General features: G+C 43.6%; 1 long non-coding RNA gene across 1 annotated transcript in view; it reads right to left on the bottom strand.

The window, feature by feature from the left end:
- The window catches only part of LOC110353786 (uncharacterized), a 59,346-nt gene that overhangs the window by 23,855 nt on the left and 20,065 nt on the right, over positions 1–15,426 (bottom strand). Inside the window, exon 2 of the long non-coding RNA XR_011811992.1 lies at positions 200–309. This is a non-coding gene — a long non-coding RNA (uncharacterized lncRNA). The remainder of the gene's footprint in view (positions 1–199; positions 310–15,426) is intronic.

Genomic DNA, 15,426 nt, shown 5'->3' with positions numbered 1-15,426 from the left:
TCCCAGAGAAGGGAGCTGTGGGGAATGAAACAGCTCTGGCATCCTGCCAGCTTCTGCTCCTGAGCCTCCCGCTCTGATCCCACATAAGCCAAATTCTCCTTGAAGTTGCACTTGGGTAATTCCATTGAAATCAATACAATTTTTACAGTGCGATCAAGAAGAAAACTTGTAATACAAGTTTTTTTTAAGATATACTTACTTTATTGTCTCTCTCTTTTTTCTTCTGGCTAAAGACATATTTAGAGCATTCTCCTTCCTTCTTGCTCTCTTGTGTGTACTCTTTTTGAAAAATTCCATTCTTGGAAACGTCTGTAAAAAAAAAAAAAGGCAAAAAAGAGATGAGTGACTTTTTTTTTCCTTTTGCTTTCCCTAAGAACTCTCCCCTGCTGAAGGGCCTGCAACAAGTGAAGAGAGGATGTAGTAATCTGATTCTGCCTTCAGACACATGTAATTCTAAGGTGAAGGCATGGGTGCCCTTAAGATGCCAACCTCAAAGTGAATGCCATTTCTATCAGAGTAACAAAGGGAATATTAACCATTCCCTAGTGATGGAAACCTAAGCTACAGAGAAATGAAACAATACACCCCTAGTTACACACACACAGCCACAGAGCATTTTGACCACCAAGCCATGGATTAGCTTGTTGACCACTGGCAAATCCTTCCTTTTGGTTAGTCTGCTGCTAATAGGAGTAAGCCATAATGCTGGTTTCCATCCAGAAGCCTCTGGTGAGCCAGTGTTAATCTTGAGCTAAACTGATGTATTTGATCTCTCATTGCAAAGATGTGTTTTGATATCATGTAGACATAAAATATCTCACCAGCATCTATTCTCATGAATGAGAGAATCTACTAATGGAAACTCCATCTCAGTCCAGAGAGACAAAATAATCCAGCTGTGGATCAGTCTCCCTAATGCACAGAACAATCTTATGCTGTATTTTCTGCCAGATGAAGATACGTTGTACAGAAAGGATGTCCACGTTACAGCCCAGCATGGGCCAGCGCCCCCCAGTAGTTTCTGTTTTGTTGATTTAGACATCAGCAGCATCATAAATGACAGCAGCAGGAAATTCAGCTAGCTCTTGTAATCTAAATTCTCATACAGGACCCTGCATGCGTTTGCTGAAGCCCATAACATGGAAATCACGCTTTTATCAGAGCCTAGGATAACTAAGCATAGTAGCACAAAAAAAAAAAAAAGGTAGTTACTCATGAAACAAAACACAAAGGATCAGGGGAGTTCTGCACCCCCACTACATTCCTGTAATCTTTAGATAATTTCTCTTTTTTATTGTTAATTTTATTTCAGAGTTTTACAGCTCTCTAAGTGCACAATATTGAACATATAATGGTTCATTTAATTTAGAATAAAATCTATAATCCACTGACATGTAACCAAGTCTCGGAACTTGCATCCTGCAGCAAGTCAATCTTTCCTTGCTGTCTGGTGTTTAAAAGCTACAAACCACAAGTAATCACCAACCTTCTTGACTGTTATTCCTAATGGAAAAAGGAAGGACTTGGGAAGATACTGCTTTAGGAAGAGCGAACTCCACTTTCCTTAAAATGTAGTGTAAGCGTCTTTCTCTTTCCCTACAATGTTGCTTTAGTGTCTTTCTTTTACTTCTCAAAGTTATTCTACCTCTAAAAAGCAAGATTTTTGTTTAAGGAGCAGAGCGTATTTCTCCATAGCCCGTCCTCAACTGGGCACTGTGTTTAATAGACAAAGTAAAACACAGAGTAGAAAGCTCATTTTTATCAAAGTTTATCCTCTCTTGACAGATTATAGTAGGAGATCTACTTTGCAGCTGAGCCACTCCAGGCTTTAACTTGAGACTTCTCTCCCTAAGAAAGTTTAAATTTCTCCATTGTTTTCTACCTGGTTCTTCCATGGACACAACTCTTCACAATACTCGTTCTTCATCAGTGAAATTGTCTCAAGAAAACAGCATTAACAGGATGTTGAGATTCAACAGTCAAATGCTCAACATGTAAGATACACACTGAATTCAGTTTCTCTACCCAATTTTAATTCATATCTATGTGAATTTTGAATAAGGAAAAAAAACAACACACATTGTTCCCCCCTACGGGCTCTGATCTGAAGGGGGTCTTATGAGGAAAATCATTCGGCAGCTTCACTATAAATATCACCTCTAATTCTGCCTGTAATGAGAGTATCATTGTTCTCCAGATAAAATGCTGTGGTGTCTTTGTGAAGCATTAGATACGAGCTATCATTACTGCATAGACACAGAGTGTTATTAGTGTATCAAAGCATGATTCTTGTTCTATCATCTGTAACCTTCTATTCGATATTTCACCAGATCTCCAGGGAGGGTCCTTTTTCAGGCTGTGATTCAGACTCCACGCCAGCAGAGCACAGCTAACTGGGAGATGACAAATGTTTGCTGTTGGACCGCTGAAGATGGTTGTGATTCTGGATCCCAGCTGTCTTCTAGGATGACCAATATATTTTGGCTGAATGAAATAATTAAATGCATGACTAAAATTCTCTTCACAGCCTCTATTCTTTCCCCACGCAACCACAGATCTCTGAACTTTGCTTGCACTGTGCTGTTAACAAGTTAGCTATTTTCTTCCCTTAGGAAGGATGAAGTTGACCAAGTGAACTTTTGCTTCTTCCAGAGATCACAAGGGGGATCTGTCCTTCAAAATACTGGTGGACATTTCCTAACAGGCAGGTGTTTCCCTATGAGATCCTTGTATCATGCTTCCCACCGCCCAGGTACGCACCGGGGGTCTTCCTTGAATATCACTGGGTGAACTTCAGATAACAAAGCTGCTTGAGATGACCTTGTGAACAGTTTACAGGAAAAATAAAAAAGTTACCCATTAATTTATTTTGGTTAGAGTGGTTATACAAGCTTATGCACTTATTTTGCCTCACAGAATCTTTTCAAGCACCATTAGTTTTCATCTAACAGGAGACACATTTCTACCTGGGCATGAAAACCCCTCCCAGCTGCACCAAAGCCTTCACAAACTATAAATGACCTCGCCTAGTGCTCTCTACCCATGTCCAGTATTTCTGCTGATCGCTAACTCCTCACCCCCTTCCATTTCTCCTCCAGAGCATTACCTCTGTGGTGCTGCAGAGATGATGCTCTGGGGGCCAGCAGATGCTGTAGGGTGATTGTAGTGGTGAGGCTTTGAGCTTCCCAGCATGGCAGCCTGAAGGAGGCTCAGCTGAAAGTCCCCTGTGACCACACACCAAGAGCACCCCGCAGACTTGCTCCCTTCCTGGTGATAAGGAAAAAGCCATGAGAGCTGAGCTCGGGTCCCCAGAGCTGCAGCCTTCCTTCTCCCTGCGAAAATCACTGCCCAGTTCTTACCATCAGATGGACTTTGATGGCCCGGCACCTCCCTTGTATCAAAAAAAAAAAAAAAAAAAAAAAAAGCATAATATACAAAACCCCTACATCAGCATTTTGAGAACGTTTTCCAATAAAATAAATCAAATAAAAATAGAAGGAAATTTCCAAGTGATAAAATTGGCCCAGCCTGTCAGTGCTGCTGCACTAAAACAATCAGTCATACCTGGAAGCTAAGCTCCCATGAAAGGCAATTGCATCCTCACGTTGGTAATGCTTTTTGTCATTGCAGTATGTCTTTAAGGTACCTCCAGCCCAAGTACGGCTAGTTTAACATAATCTCTTCTGATAGCAAATAGGAATTTTAACTGTAGTCAAAAGGGCTTGACAGTGTTGCCTTCATTTTTGTGCCATCCACACTGAGGAGCTAAGCAGAAAAATATCAAGAACAATGCATCAGCTGGCTTATATTGTCACAAAGAGTTCAAAAAAAGATTCCCACTACTACTTTCTGGTGCCACCCTCATTAAATCCCACTACCCTGGAGCATGATTAGTGTACACACAGACAAGACAACATTCAGGATAACACAGTGAACTAGCAATAGCTACTCTTTGAGTAATTCCAAGTCATCCCTGATTATCTGGTGCATGATCAAGGAAGGAAACAAGCAAAGCCAAGCTGTTTTATGCTCCCGATGCAATATACTCTGCCAAATTCGGGCTACCGCGACTCCATTGTCCTCAGCACTGACTACAATGGCTCTACATCAAGGAAGAATTTGGATTAGTGTGTGCTGAGGAATTAGTGTCTGCCAAAAGGAAACAAAGCAAACAGTGGGAAAGGCATTATTTGGATTCATTTTGTGATGTGACGTTTTGTAAGTTCCCTTGGAAACAGTTTGGTGTTTGACATCTGATGCTTTCTAAATACATTGCTGTGTTTGTAGCATTTTTGAAGGAGAGCCTGTAATCATCATGACCTCTTTAATGCACCACAATGAAAGCTGACTGTACCAATAAATCATAACTCATCTTATTCTATTCTCATTGATTTTGGTGGAATAAGGACTCAGCCCAAAGGAATAAGACCATGTGAATATTTGGTTAGTTTCCTATCACCTCTTTCTCAGTTCATTACTGCTTTGCTTTCTGCTCTGATGACTGGTCATGAAGGGCAATTTAGTAAATAAATCTGGTGAACGAATCGTGTTCTCGTTATATGTGAGAAAACTGTTTGTGTTTCATCTGCAAAGAGATTAGTAGGGTGTTAAATCCTACAAAATATGTAAACAATATAATACTGGGTTTGTCCCCGATTGGTTGAGAACAATCCAAAAACTTTGACTTTCAGGAACAGGTATTTCTAGCTATGTTAAAATACACTTGCTGGGAGATTATACATGTATGTAGTGGTCCTGGGGCAGAGACCATGAAATGGCATAGCTTCTCCTCATTTTAACTTCTCCTGAGCTCTCTTTAGACTGGCCTCACAGTCCATGCCACAGCTCCACAGTCTAAAGCACTTCATAGAGTTGGGGATAAAATATCAGGGTGCAACAGGAGAATTTGCTTGCAAAATGATTTTCACAGCAACAAGATGCGAGACAGCTGGCTGAACAAAAAGCATTGGCTGCCACAACGAACTAACTTTAATTTCCCCCACACTTTGCTTTTTCAGTTTACTGGACTTAGTACTCAGGCTCAGAAAGATGGATTATTGGAAAATAGGCTCTGGCAACCAATGAGGATGCTGAATGCGTTTGATTAGGTTTCTATTTAAGGGGGAAAATTCTCTAGAAAATCAAGTCTCACTCCTAGTTCAAGACTGTGATACCAGCTTATCACCTGGGGGAATAAGGGGGACAGGTAACATTTTCATCAGCTGCTAGTGGTACAACGACCCCTGAATTTGAGGGAATAATTGCTCCAGCTAGCTTAGATTTGAAAATGGAGAAGATTTGACTCACGAGGTACCAGCAAAGGAAATTTTGGTTTTAATTAGGAAGCAGCAAGGAGAAAACTGATTGTCCCATGGCTGTGGGTGCGACCTCGCTACCTGAATCAGGGTGACTTAGGACATTGGCATGAAGCTGCACCAACAGCACCAGCTGTGTGCAAACCTGCAGCTCCTGGTGGGGAAGGAGAGAGGCGGTAGCTGGGACTTTGTTGAGACGTTGCTTTGAAAATTCACCACCCAAGTGCTACCTTAAATCTATAATGCAGTAACGGTGTTGAACAAGGCAGTGACATTAAAGCACTGGCTTAAATCTTGGATTGCCCTAATGCTATTAAATAGGACGATCGCAAATCTAGCACTTGGTCTTGATTAATTATGTGAGAAGGATATGCTGGACTGACCAGTGCTGTCATAGGCAAATTGCTTATTAAAAAGGTTATGCTCTTTTCTTTCCCTTCCTAAATACCTCCTAAATGCTCCATCAGCTCCATTTGAATGGAAAGAGGGGACATCATTGAGGTCACCTGCAGGTGAGTATTCCCCCAGGACAACCTGCAGGCTTTCTTCTATTCCTGGCCATGCCAGGGCAGCAGAATCTACCTTCTCTATGGGAATTGCAAAGCAAAAGGCAATCCCTTTCCACCAAGCAATGCTTTATATTCTTAAGTTGTGCCTGTTTTATAAGGTGAGGAGCAGGTACCTACAGTGCTGGATTGTGCTGGAGAGGATGAGGGGTAAGGGATGCTTTGCTAAGCACTCCTAAACAGAGACTTCTGTTCTGTGTTTTGCTGGTAGCTCTCTAGCAGCAAATCCTTCTACTGTAAGATGGGAAGTGAAGGGTATCAAAAGCTGCAGAAACATAGGGCTTATCCACAACTGTTTCTGGCATCTCTGCCATTAGAGATCTGGAAGGAGAAGGAAACCAGCCTCACGTTCAATCCACACTGCTGGACAAACACATTTTTCTTTTCTTGTTCTCCTTCTGCCTCCCCTCCTCCCGTGAAGTTTGCCTGCAGAGAGGATGCCAATATTCTTAGATGCTGTTTTCACAAAATAGAGCAGAGCTGCTAAAATGTTTCGACTAGTTAGAAAAACATATTTTCCTGAGAAATGCAGTTAAGATTTGTTTGAAGCTTCTGAGAAGCTTAATGAACCATGGCAATGCCTGTAGCTTTTCCACATTTGAAAACTTTTGTTGCTAATTAACTTCATTAATAGTAGTTAGAGGCACATTGGCCAATATTTACTGAGAGCTGGCGTTACTGCAAAGTGCCAATGGACTTAGTGGCTAAGCTAATGGATTCCCTGCAGAAACCTTGACCAGAATTGAACTTGTTGTGGCCAAATCATTTCTCCTTTAAAAACAAAATCCAAAAAACGCTCATTGAGGCTGTTGTTTAAAAAGCCACAAGATGCTAAATGAATAGAAGGAACTTCCTAACCCCGCTGGGGCTGTTATTGATAGCAGCATTCCCACAATGAACTCGCAGCAGGATCACACCCTCGAGCCGAATGTGGCTGCACGAGAGCAGCTCTGACTTGCAGAGAGTCTGGAAGCTCAGGGGAGGGCTCTGCAGAGGCATCTGCTCCCAAATGAGCCCAGCTCTGCTTGGTGGCACCGAGGGACATGGCTGGGGAAGGGGGGGGTATGGCTCCAGGCGCCTGGCCTGTTTTGTTCTGCTTGGATGACTTCAGTTGGGTAAAAGTTGGGACAATTCAGCATCCCTTATGTAGCCATGGGGTATACCCCCTGTGCAGTGAGGTGGTAGTGCTTTGTGAGATCACTCTACCAAAAACACTGCTTCTCATCGGGTGAGGAGTTGCATTGACTCCTCTGTCCCCTACACTCATGCCCTCTGGAAATGCAAAGCTCTTTCAAGGGCACAGCAAGGTCAAATCCATCTAACTGGACATTGCTGCCCTAACCAACCGATCTCCTGAGAAGCTGCTGTTACCATTAACAAACAAGCAGCTGGAACTATTTCTTCCCCAGATTTTCACACATTTCTCCTCTTTATTCTCTTCCTTCATCGTCTTTTACCTCTTTCTTAACCCCTCTTATTTACAGTATATCCTTCAGGGGACACTGTTGAGCTATCCACTATAAAACTAAAATATGAACATCGAGGTTGGTATATGTATGAAAATAGATGAGTCTCTTTGACTTAGATTTCTAGTCAGTCTCTCCAGATTATTGTGTTCTACAAAGGGACTTCTACTGAGCAGAAAAATGTTTAAACTAAATTTTCTTTTTAAAGTCACATGAGCATTTCTATTGGTCTGAGGGTTCTCAGATGCTTCTTTCCAACCCTTTTGACTTTTATTCCACTGACAGGATTTCAAGATGCTCTGGCAACTGCTGAAAAAAAATAGTTGAAGGCCCCTGGGATATGAATCTTCTCCTTCAGCTTTTGCTGCAATTCTTCTCTCTTTTTTGACATGAGAATGCAAAATCACAAGGGACTGCTGAGATGGCGAGGGCATCTAAAAGAGGAGGAATAGCTTAGTAGGCAATTGCTACAGGAGCAAGGAGATTTGTTAAAGCTTCCTTATGACCATGCTATTATCCACAACACCAAATTCTCTTTGGTCTTGTACAAGAAACATATCCCTTAGTATCTTACATCATGGATTGCTGAATTTCTGTTGAGAATATTTTTTATATTAATTCCATTTTCCATGAGGGTAGGATATGGGAAAAAGCTAGAAAGAGAAAATCCTCATTTAATACCCTGGTTTTAGGGCATTGCTGAGGGTCCCCATGTGCTCGGTGTAGGTTGGGCTCAGCCCCTATGGTTAGCCATGCACTGTTCCCGCAAATCTTAAATAAAACCAACCCAGTACATTTTTCTTTGGGAAAAAAATCCACAAAGATAAAAATGAATGAGAAAGACAAGAAAAAGAGCAACTAAGCCTTAAGGGGATATCTGTAGCAGGAACAGGGGAATAAGCCACTAAGGGAGGATGCACACCCTCCCACACTGGAGATGTCAGAGAATGTTTTGTTGGAGCAGCTTTCATAAAGCTGAGGTTCCTCAGTGCCCTGCTGCCTATCACTGTGGCTGGGATCACACTCAAGGCCTCCATGAAAAATGGGATAGGCTTGTGCACGAAAGGAAGGAAGGATCTCCAGGGAGCAGCATTCCCTCCCACATTTTCATAGGGTAAAAAAAAAAAAAAAAACAACTTTTTTTTTCCTGAATAAAGTGTTTGATTTTCTTGAATGTGGGGACCTCATGGGTAAATGTCTAGTACCTTAATTAATAACTTAACAGCCAAGATTCATGCTGGTACTTTCTTAGACAAGAATGGAAAGATCAGTATTAAACATGGTTTTAAATTATAAAGAAGGTATATGGAAGGCAGACAGGAACGTAGGAAATGACAGTGCTTTTATGTAATGTATCAAAATGAGTGAAAAAGCATCTCTGTGCAAAGACCAGAAGGAAGGAAAAAACACTTGAATTGCTATCTCAGGGCCCAGGTCTTCTCCTGCCTTGTTAACAACAGCCAGACTCCTAGGAACTGATTCTGCAAATACTTTGCATCCCAGCTCTCTTTGAGTCACTGACTTCAGGAGCCCAGCTCTGCTGTGAGCAGGATCGGACCACTGCTGTCAATAGGAAATGAAAAAGAGATGAGTTGCTGCAATTACAGGGGCTGGAAGAAATACACAATGTACGCAGCAGCAAGATGTTTAGTGAACTCCTAAGGCATTTCCATCACTGGCCAACCTCTGTGGGCTGTAAATGGGTCTAAGGCTTTGGGATGGTTTAACCATCTCTAAAGGTCTGTGGAGGTTTTATCCACTTCAGCTCTAAGCCTCCAGTGCCAAATCCTGGTATCTTGTAAGTATCCATCGAAATCACCAGGGGTTTCAATGGGTGCAGGATCGGGTCCCTTGGAGCACTTTAAGTAATTTAAACCACCCTAAATCCTTGAAGCAGCTTAAATGATAAGCTACTTGTTCCAGGGTTTGCAGCCTGCAGACCTTGCCTGTAACCTGCTCAGGGCAGCTGGGCATATCCCTCACTGCCAGCACTCAGAGGTGTCTGCTCTGAAACACAGCCAACACAGTGAGCCTGTTGCCAAGCTCTCAAAGTGTTTTGCTTATAGAGAGAGGGGCTTTGTGAGTTTTCACATGCACAAAATAAGTTTCCAGCAGCTGAGGTGCTGTTCCCTCAGCTCCAGCAGGAGAGAGAGTGCCAAAGGCTGTGGGACCAGACCTGGCTGCTGCTCACTGCTGTGCTCCCAACCAGCCTAGTGTCACCATAATCCCACCAGGAGAGAGTCTGTCCATAGCAATGAGCCCCTGTTTTCCATAGGAAGCACTGCTTTTTCCACATTTCCTCCTTCATGTAGGATGCAGGGGAAATCTGAATCCTTCAGGGACTCCTCGAGGTTCCTGGGAACTGATGTGCCCTGGTTAACCCTCATCTGGCTGAAAACCCTTATTTCTGAAGTAAGTTTGACATCAAGTGAGTGGTGGAAGAGAAGATCGTGGTGGCAGGTGGGAGACAAGTACCAGCCCAGGGGCAGCAGCAGCACTCGTGGGTCAGCGCTTTTCTTCTCTTGGGGGACAGCATTGCTTCTCTCACCCCTAACTCAACATGATGTGACACCTTTTGTGCCAGGGGCTTTAAGGGAGCACCAGCTCTTCCGGATGGGCCCTGAGACACTTGGAGGGAGAAAAGTGATGCGCACTATTAACAGAGACAGAACTACAAAACTTCCTGAAAGCTGCTGATAAACTTCAGTGCCTGCAGCTTTGAGAAAGGTAAGAATCAGAAATGTTGGCTTTTCCTCCAAGCCCTGGTAAAAATAAATAAAAAAAGCCAGGCACCACATGGACAAGAGCAGATTTCAATCTGCAGCTCTGCAGTTCCAGCTGCTTTCAGAGTCCCAGCAGATCACCAGGCAGTGCTGGAGCAGAACTGCTACAAACAGATAAGCATCTTTAAAGGAAAAGGAGGGAGAAAGCAGACAATTTTCACTGCTTTCCATTTTTTTCCCATTTGCATGAGAGCACCTGTTTCACACTTGCATTTTCCAACTATTTTTTGCACATCTGCAAATCAAGGCAATTATGGCCAGGCCTAGTCAAGGGGATATTTTAGGGAACTTATTAAGTCTTGCAGAAATCAGAGTGGTTTGCTACTTAGCGTGTGATGGCAGAGACTAAGATGTTGTCTGAGGCTTTAGCCAAGCTGTCTCCCTGGAGATGCCTGTCTCCCTCGTGCTGCAGGAGATGCGATGTTCCTGCAGGAGCGTGGGAGGCTCTGATGGAGCCCAGCTCACTTCTTAGTGAGCTCCACAAGCAGACGTGGGGATATAGGGACTGCATTTCTGTTGGCCATCCCAGCAAGAAATCTTTACTGTCATCGTTGATCATCATCTCAATATTTGTCCTCTAGTCCATCTGTCCTCCCTGTTAGACCAGGATCCTTTCTTCCTTAAAGCCACCAGAAGTTTTTCTTCCCATTTTGTGTACTCCTCCACTTCCTCTTTTCCCAACCCAGTGTTCTCATCGTCCTCTGGCTTCTCCAGCTTCCTGCCCTTCTCCTTATCCCTCCCCTCCCAGCCTCCTGGCTGTCCCCAGATGAATGTCATACCCTCAGTAACAGCTGCAGACCGGAGGACATGACTCCAGGGGCCAAATCCTGCCAGCATTTATGAGCTTTCACAACTTAACCTCTCCCTGTTTCTCCTTCCCCAATCTACAAGCAGAAGCTGAAAAAAAAAAAAAATGGTACTGTCTCTATCTTTAATTTGGCACCATATAAATGCAGGATGTGATCACCATTAACCTCTTCTGGAAGGAGGAGTTGGACTGGCCAGATTTTCTGGTGAAGGCCGGTGCCTGTCCTTCTTGGCTGTCACATTTGCCATTCCAGAGATTTTTTTCCCCCCTCCCAGTCTGTAGTGTGCTTGGCACCAGAGCTGCAAACCATACAGTACTATTAGGGAATAAGCAGTGCCAGTGAATGATTAAAACCCAGACAGAGCTGCTGGTATTGATTTTTTTTTTTTTAAACCCGTTACAGAGATGCACAGAGTTTTTTAATGGGCATTACGAGGATAAGTCAGGTCATCCATAGGGAGTCTTCAAAATACCACTCTGCAAGAATGCAAATAGAGAAGCTTTTGATTTGCAGAAAGTCTTCCAGGGACCTGTGCCCTGGGCTGCTGCTGCCAGCAGCAGTGGTAAGCACAAGGCACTGGCTCCAGGGGATGATTTCTGTAATTTCAACCCTATGAGAACAAAACTGCTGCCATACTGGGAAAAGCAGAGGGGCTGCAGGAACAGGCTGTGCGGACACCAATAGATATCAGTAATATTTAGTGGCCTTTTCCCTGGAGCATCTTGTGCTGAGGTAGAGCCCTTCCTCCTCTCCTGCCCATGTTCCAGACCCAGCATGACCAGCCTCCGTGACTATTTCTCCTCTTCCCTGCCTTCTCACTGTCCTCCTGCCCTCAAGTTAAGCCATCTCCATTGGCATGATGCTTACAGCCATCCACTTTCTCACTGTTTGTCTTACCTCTTCTTCTCAGTAGCGCTTCAGGACAAAGCATCCACTTGACCTTCCTTAACCAACACAGCTACATCAGTGGATTTCATGCTGGAGCAGACAAGGAGCAGCACAGCTCTTTACTAGTTCATGCTTCATAAGGGGAAGCCTTTCACTATTTAACCTCACAACCTTTCACAAGGTGATAACTTCCAGGCTGGTAGAGAAGGGGGCTCTTTAATCACCCCTGTGATTCCCATAGCAGTTGTCTAAGCAGGGTGCCTCTTACCATCAGAGAGGTCTGTAAAGACTAATACAAAAAAGACTCTGAATTCAGATGTTCTCTGCTCAGAATAATTTACAAATATTTTTGTGTGCAGAGAGATAAGGAAACATTTCAGAAAAACGCCTAAGGTATATATGGGAATTGGATCCCCAGCCCTTATTAAAAGTCAGAAAAATCTGTGCCTAAGAGTGGTTTGTCTTTGAAAAGCTCTCCATTTGATTTCAGGAGCAGAAGTGAATGGCTCCTCCTGCACAGAAATTCCTCAGTGAAGCCATTCACCTTTGTGACTCAGGAATATTTGATTTAGGGACTTAAAAACCAAATCCCATTTTAACACTCAGTTACACACCTACAAGTCCAGCTTGGAAGAATGCTCAGGAGGTGCCTCTGCACATGTAAATCTGCCATCCTGCATGGCTGTTGGAATTGAAAATTTAATGCACTGGAAAGCAGTGATCCCTGGGGTGTTGGATGTAATCTGGATGCTGCCCTTTGCTCTGATAAATAGTAAAAAAAAAAAAAAAAAAAAAAAAAAAAAAGCTTCTTTGCAGGACTGAATATCTGAAAAGCAGGCCTAAAACCCTGACTGCAAGCAACAACCATGAGAGTTTGTGTGGAAAGAACAGGGACAGCGGAGCAGCAAGCAGATGGGCTGCACAAGTCCCCACCACTGCATTGGAGCTCACATGGAGGAGAGACCTGAGCAACATCTGTATGTCTGTGACCAGGGGTGCTTTCAGTTCCTGGGGGTCATGCACAAAAGTATTTTGTGGAGTCAATTTAATTCATCCTGAAACAATCAAAATCACTGCCAGCGATGTTGCTTTTAAAGAAGAAATAAATAGTTCTGTAGATTTCAATGGGCCAACATTCAGCATTCTTTACAGACCCATCTGCCTAAAGGCCTGTATCTTATCTGATCATTTCCATGGCAACAGCTCTGGGATTAGAAGAGGATGAATGTTTAGGAATAGTTGTTGGAATTTCATGGAAGATGATGAATTGAGGATTACTTCACTACCTTCGTGTTACCATGGAAATGTACATTTACAAATTGCACAGGATTTAAAACATCACCATTATTAGTATAAATTTGTGCTGCTTTTCTAAAGAAATCCAGGAAGGGAAGGATCCGAAGGCTCCTCTCCCATTTCACACTCCTCTACCCCATCAAGCAGCTGCCTGATCAAGAACCGGAGCAGTGCTGGCTGCACAACTAGCAGCAAGTCTGCTCCTGGACACGACTCTCCCTCAAACTGGGCTTCCCAAATGAAGTACAGGTACTGAAAAGGGTTCAGAAATGTGTACCTCAAAACCCCACTGAAGTATGAGAAGCTTTGTATATGTATTAATAAAATTTAGTAGATGAATGACTGGGCTTATAAAGTGACACACTGACAATGACTGGGAAAATCCCTTTCAGTCTTGCAAACAATGTCATTTTTAGACTTGCTTAGACTTCTTAGAGAAAGTTTGTTGTAGCAAATCTATAGCGTCTTCTCATAAACTCTTCATGACATCTTCCATAATGCATTAACCTCTTATGTTCTGCCTCCAGGACTGAAGCCAGACTTGAGATTAATTCTCAGGAAAACCCTGAAAAGTAGTTCTCATTCTTGAAACACAAAGCAAAAGGTAGAAGTAATCTCCACCTATACACAAAGCATGAAAATTCAGAGGGTCATTTAAATAACCACTGGAAGTTTTTATCACAGAAGCACCTCTTCTTCAGAGCCCAAACATCTTACTGTACAAAAACAAATGTAACAAAAATAGAATGACAGAACTCAAGGATATTGTATCTGAACAGTGAATTTCATCTAAAGATTCCAGAGCACCTTCGAAGCAAAAATGAAGATGTGCTGCATCTCAAGCTGGAAATATTAATGTCATTTCATATACTGGGGAAACTGAGTACAGGGATCCTACCCTGAGGGTCAGCAGCCCAGCTAAAGGACATGAATCCAGTCTGGCATCAGGCAAAACTCACTGGGATCTGCTGGTTATAAGCCTTAAAGAAGTGAGGGGTTCGGGTGTCACAGTGATGCATGTAATCACGATGCAGATGTAAGGACCACCTCAGGGCAGGGAAGCAAAGGTACCCTCTAAGGAGCTGTGTGGGTGAGACAGCTCCAAAATGAATTCATCAGCACTGACAGTCCCATCAGTGTCAGGTCTGTATTTAGGCTGACATCCTCCCTCCATAGGGCTGAGGGATCCAAGCTGTGACAAGGGCTTTCTAAGCAAGACCACCTTTTGGTATAACCCAGCTGCTCTCTTGTACTCTGTTTTTGGCCTCTTAGAGACTCTGGGCTTGCTGAAAGTGTATTGTAGTGATGATCATAAAGGGTTCTGGCTGTCTCAGTGGCCTGGAAACAGGGTGGAAGGCTGAATAGGTACACAGGTTCACACCATATGCACCAATGTACCTGTGCTGCATTTTGCCCATAAGGAACAAGCCAAGCAGCTCCCTCCAGTTAAAATCAAGGAGGCAAGTGGCTCTTAGACCATTCTGCACACTTGTCCTTCCCATGATGGGAAGAAATACCCAGAGGTGGCCCAGGAGTAAACTCTCAGCACCACCAGGGCTCCCCTCCCCTTGCCTATATGCTGCCTCCCAAATTAACACAGCTGATTAGCCAGATCACATTACACTTGGTGGCATGATTTACAATGGCTTCTTTTAATGCCCTCTCTTAACCACCACTTATTTGCAGGCTTTTTCTTTAAACCACCTCGATCCTGTTTTTATAGCAGAGATTACTTTGAGCTGCACCTTTCTGGAAGAAATAGAGAGGATGCCACTGCCAAGGACATCCTGCCCGGCTTAGCCTCCTGTAGGCTCTCACAAATGATTATCACAAACGATTAGGAAACACCCAAAGAGCAGGGAGGATGCAAGGAGGTATGGCATTTTCCCCACGGCAAGAAAAACAGAAAGGAATCAGCTGTTTCAAAAGCCTCCACACCCCTTCCTTTGAGATAAGCCCCACTGCTGGACACTCCAGCAGAGACAATGAAGGAAAGCAGCCTGGGAAGGGCGAGGTTTCCACCTCTCTGACCTTTGGGACCAACACTTCCAAGGGCTTTGAGCCTGTAGTTGGCCTCACCACTTCTGAAGGCTCAGCAGGAGCAGAAATAGCCGCAGCACACCATGAGTATGGAGCCCTGGAGCCTGGCTGCTGCCTCCTTCAGCACGACTGCACATGGCTGCTCAGAGATCTTGCATGGACACCTGAAGCCTTACACAGCCACTGCAGCAAAGGGGCACTGCCCAGAACCCACCTTTCCAAAGGAGAAAAAGAAAATAGGAGTGTTATTAAGAGTTACTTGT

Source organism: Anas platyrhynchos, chromosome 11, assembly GCF_047663525.1.
Source record: "Anas platyrhynchos isolate ZD024472 breed Pekin duck chromosome 11, IASCAAS_PekinDuck_T2T, whole genome shotgun sequence".
Classification (NCBI taxonomy): Eukaryota; Metazoa; Chordata; class Aves; order Anseriformes; family Anatidae; genus Anas; species Anas platyrhynchos.
This window is presented reverse-complemented; position numbering and strand designations above follow the sequence as displayed.